At 43.8% G+C, this 5,080-nt stretch overlaps 1 pseudogene; it reads left to right on the top strand.

Annotated features, from left to right (window-relative positions):
* The first annotated feature begins 3,892 nt into the window (after nt 1-3,892).
* On the top strand, nt 3,893-4,372 carry LOC129683282 (ubiquitin-60S ribosomal protein L40-like; annotated as a pseudogene).
* The last annotated feature ends 708 nt before the right edge of the window (nt 4,373-5,080 follow it).

The raw sequence follows: 5,080 nt of genomic DNA, 5'->3' as shown, positions 1-5,080 counted from the left end.
AGCAGGAGACCGGCGCCACCTTGTAGTGGCGGGAGCGGCTCCCGACACCAGAGCTCAGTAAGAACAAGAAAGGGTGAGCTTATTAAGCATTAAGCCTCAGAGGCTGAAAACATTCTCGGCCTAGGTTAGACTGTAGGGAGGCTAGAAGCTTCCAGGACTAGGCCTAGGTTATCAGGAGGAAGTAAGCCTCCAAGAAGACAATTGAGCCACGTGAAAAAAAGTTGATTTTATAGTTCATGGTCCTGGAAGGGACTCCGCACAGGACCAAAGGAGAAAGGTAAACATCAACCGGGCTACACACCCTTAGATCTACCATGGTGACCTGCGTGCCATACGCACTGGTGCTGTGGTAGCACAAAGTTCTTGGGAGTCACCACTCACCATCTGATTAGATTTAACCTCGCTCCAGGAGATGGAACCCATGCTTGGATGGCCAAGAACCTAAACTAGATAGGCCAGAAACCTAGGGGAAAACCAAATACTACTGTTCTGCTAAAGGAATGTAGCAACAAAATGACTCCTAATGACATTCTGCTGTACCCATTGGTCAGTGTCTTGCTCTTCCATCACCAGAGAAGCTTCCTCCTGGCATGGATGGGAATAAACACAGAAACCCACAATAAACAGAGAATGACAGACCTCCTTGGAACACTTGGCCCTAAGTAGGATGACTCCATCAAATCCCTCCCCATACCCTGTGCAAGAGGAAGCAGAAAGACCGTAAGAGCCAGAGGGGACGGAGGACACCAAGGAAACACCGCCTTCTAAACACAGAATGACTGAAGTATGTATGAACTCACAGAGACTGTGGCAGCGTGCTCAGGGCCTGCATAGGTCCAAGCCATTGAGAGCAGAAGTGAACACAAGCCCAATCTTCAATCCAGAAGCTATCTCTGATCGATACCCACTCACAAATGAACGGGTAGTTTTCTCCAACAGTCTCACTGGGTATACAAACTGCTCTTAAGGGCAGGTCCCATGACCAGCAGTAGCTGAGCAACACAAAATGAACTCAATGGCATTTTCTGAAGGTACTTTGTCTCAAACAGTTTTGGCTTTTCTTTCTCTCTCTCTCTCTCTCTTTTTTTTTTTTTTTTTTTTTTTGCTTTTTGAGACAGGGTTTCTCTGTGTAGCCCTGGTTGCCCTGGAACACACTTTGTAGACTAGGCTGGCTTGGAACTCAAGAGATCTGCCCGCCTCTGCCTCCTCGGTGCTAGGATTGAAAGCATTCATAATCACACACAGCTAAGCTGGAGGCTTTTTTCATCTTACATGTCTTTTGTATATGTATATTACAGTTTCCAGTTTTGTGTTTTCATTGAATTTGTATGTGCAAAAATGTGTCTCTGCATCTATGTTTTTCTTGTGATTTTTTTTCCTTTGGCTCTTTTTCTTCTGTTTGTATTGCCTTATTCTGACTTATTTTTATTTTCTTTTTATTATTATTAGATATCTGTTTGTATTCTAATGAGATAAGGAGAGAGGAAGAAAGGTATGTATTTGAGTGGGAGGGGAAACAGGAAGGATCCAGGAGGAGCTGGAGGAAGAGCAAACTATAATCGGATTATATTATGTGAAAAAATTCATTTCCAGTTTTAAAGAATTCATTTCCTTGTTGAAACTTTCTTCCATATTAATCACATTTTTACACATCTCACTGAGTTTTCTCATCCGTTTTACTGACTTTCCTTTGTGTTCTGTCTTTCCTCTCCAGGTTCTTGCTTGTATTCATTTGCTTATTTGAATCTTCTCTGAAGCCACTGGTCATTACCCCTAATGAACGTTTGGGATCTTCATCCATCACTTTACCTTGGAGTCGAGCAATTGGGATGTTAATCTTTCAGGATCACATCTTGCTTCTTCATATTCCTCGTGCTTCTGTGACGCAATCTATATATCTGTTAGTTTGGAAATCCCTTCTGCCTTATTTTGGAATCTTCCTCTTGAGCAACCTCTGCTCTTGAGGACATAATCCCCAGTGCCACACAGTGAGGAAACAACTGTTCTACCAGCAACGCCGAGAAACCACTGATGATGCAGAAACACCACTAAATTAGACCAAACTCTTTATACCAGCTACTCTTCGATTGCTGTGATAAAACACCATAACCAAAGAAACTCATGAAAGGTCATGCCTCCTAGCTGTTCCACCGACTCTGCACCAACGTTTGAGCATATGAGTCTATGTGGACCATTCTCATTTAAACTACCACACTCCCATTTACTCGCCGCCAAGGTCATGAGGTAGAAAATGAGAGAGCGAATGTAGAATGCACTATGAAGCTAAAATTAGTTAGGGTAAATGTGGAAATGAATGAATGAGTCGGGGGAAAGGGAAAACAGAGAAAAATAAAGCTTACAAAAGAGCGGGGGCTGGAAAAATGGCTCAGTGACCAAGGGCACGGAGCTCACGAAGAACCTGAGTTCAGTTCCCACTACCCAGAGTGGTCTACAGGCATTTGAAACTCCAGTCCCAGAAGTCTGACACCCTCTTAAACTCCCTGGGCATCAGGTATTCGTGTCATGCACATACGTACATACAGGCAAATCGCTCACACATATAATAAATACACCTGGTTTTTAAAGAGTGGAAGGAATGTTATGGAGGAAAAATAGTAGAACTTCAGGACCTTTTTTTATTTTAGAGCAACTCCTTTTTATTTATTTTTGTTTTATGTGTATGGGTGCTTTGCCTGCTTGTATGTCTGCGTACCCTATGCGTGTAGGACCCAAAGGTGCCAGAACAAGGCATTGGATCTTCAAGGCGTTGGGGTTACAGATGATTGTGAGTCCCCAGGATGAGGGTACTGGGAATTGAATCCACGTCTTCCAAAAGAGCAAAAAATTTTCTCAACCACTGAAAATTTTCATTTTCTTCAGCCCCAAGAAAATATTTTTTTAAAAAGCAAAACTATTTCCCAATAATACAAAAGCTTAAAAACAAAATTAAATAAATGTAAGAAGGAAAATGAAACATAAACACATGCACACACAAAGAAACAAACGTTGGTCCAGCAGGTGAGAGTACGTGCTGCTTCTTTAGAGTTCGGTTCCCAACAGCCACATCTTCTGACCTTTTTAAGCACCATGTGCACATTCGGTGCCCAAACATACTTGCAGGCCAAATGTTGACACACCGAATAAAATGAACAAACCTAATAGTAACAAACAAACAAACAAAAAAACCCAACCAGATAAAATAGAAGACATAGCAGAGAGACAGGAAGAGGATGGTTAAAATAGGGACAAAAAAGGGGAAAATCTTTAAAATGTTGTCCAATAAAGTAGATGAATGGAGGGCCTGAAGAGATGCCTCAGCAGTTAAGAGCACTGGCTGCTCTTCCAGAGGTCAAACACTCAAGTGACAATACATGCTGGAGAGGATTTGGAGAAAGGGGAACCCTCCTCCACTACTGGTGGGAATGTAAACTTGTACAACCACTTTGGAAGTCAATCTGGCACTTTCTTAGACAACTAGGAATAGCGCTTCCTCAAGATCTCGCTATACCACTCCTAGGCATATACCCAAAATTTGCTCAAGTACACAACAAGGACATTTGCTCAACCATGTTTGTAGCGGTTTTATTTGTAATAGCCAGAACCTGGAAACAACCCAGATGTCCCTCAACTGAAGAATGGATACAGAAATTGTGGCACATCTACACAATGGAATATTACTCAGCAATCAAAAACGAGAAAATCATGAAATTTGCAGGCAAATGGTGGGATCTAGAAAAGATCATTCTGAGTGAGGTATCCCAGAAAGAGAAAGACAAACACAGTATATACTCACTCATAGAGTCCTATAAGATATGTTAAACATTATGAAATCTATACACATAAAGAAGATAAACAAGGGTGCTCTAAGAGGAGACTCGGGGGTCTTCGGTTCCGCTGTCCCCTTTCTCTTCAATGAGGCGGCCGAGCGGACCCCAACATGCAGATCTTCGTGAAGACCCTGACGGGCAAGACCATCACTCTTGAGGTTGAGCCCAGTGACACCATCGAGAATGTCAAGGCCAAGATCCAAGACGAGGAAGGCATCCCACCTGACCAGCAGAGGCTGATATTCGCTGGCAAGCAGCTGGAGGATGGCCGGACCCTGTCTGACTAGGGTCCACCCTGCACCTGGTGCTGCGCCTGCACGGCGGCATCATCGAGCCATCGCTCCGTCAGCTCGCCCAGAAGTACAACTGTGAGAAGATGATCTGCCCCAAGTGCGACGCACGCCTGCACCCCCTGTGCCGTCAACTGCCGCAAGAAGAAGTGCGGCCACACCAACAACCTGCGCCCCAAGAAGAAGGTCAAATAAGGCTGGGCCACATGTGCCCATGACCCCGGGGCCAAATAAAGTCCCCTTCCATCGACTGGAGCAGTAAAAAAAAAAAAAAAAAAAAAAAAAAAAAAAAAAAAAAAAAAAAAAAACAAAAAAAAAAAAAAAAAAAAAAAAAAAAAAAAAAAAAAAAAAAAAAAAGATAAGAGGACACGGGGTAAGATGATCAATCCTCACTTAGAAAGACAAATGGGATGGACATTGGACATAGGAGAAAACAAGTAACAGGACTGAAAGACTCTACCTAGCAGTGTATCAAAGCAGATACTAAGACTCATAACCAAACCTGCGGCAGAGTGCAGGGAATCATATGAAAGAAGGGGAGTTAGTATGACGTGGAAAGGATAGGAGCTCCACAAGGACCAAATATATCTGGGCACAGGGTCTTTTCTGAGACTGACATTCAACCAAGGACCATGTATGGATATAACCTAGAACCTCTGCTCGGATGTAGCCCATGGTAGCTCAGTAACCAATTGGTTTCCCATAGTGAGGGGAACAAGGACTATTTCTGACAGTAACTCAAGGGCAGGCTCTTTGACCTCCCCATCCCCCAAGGGAGGAGCAGTCCTGTTAGGCCACAGAAGAGGACTTTGCAGCCAGTCCTGAAGATACCTGATAAAACAGGGTCAGGTGAAAGGAGAGGAGGTCCTCCCCTATCAGTGGACTTGGAAAGGGGCAGGGTGGAGATGAGGAAGGGAGGGATGGCGGGAGGAAGGGCTTGGGAGGGAATGAGGGAATGGGATA

This window comes from Psammomys obesus, unplaced genomic scaffold, assembly GCF_907164565.1.
Source record: "Psammomys obesus unplaced genomic scaffold, mPsaObe1.curated_primary_1811, whole genome shotgun sequence".
Taxonomy (NCBI): Eukaryota; Metazoa; Chordata; class Mammalia; order Rodentia; family Muridae; genus Psammomys; species Psammomys obesus.
Note: the sequence above shows the minus strand (reverse complement) of the source record. Positions and strands in the feature narration are given on the sequence as shown.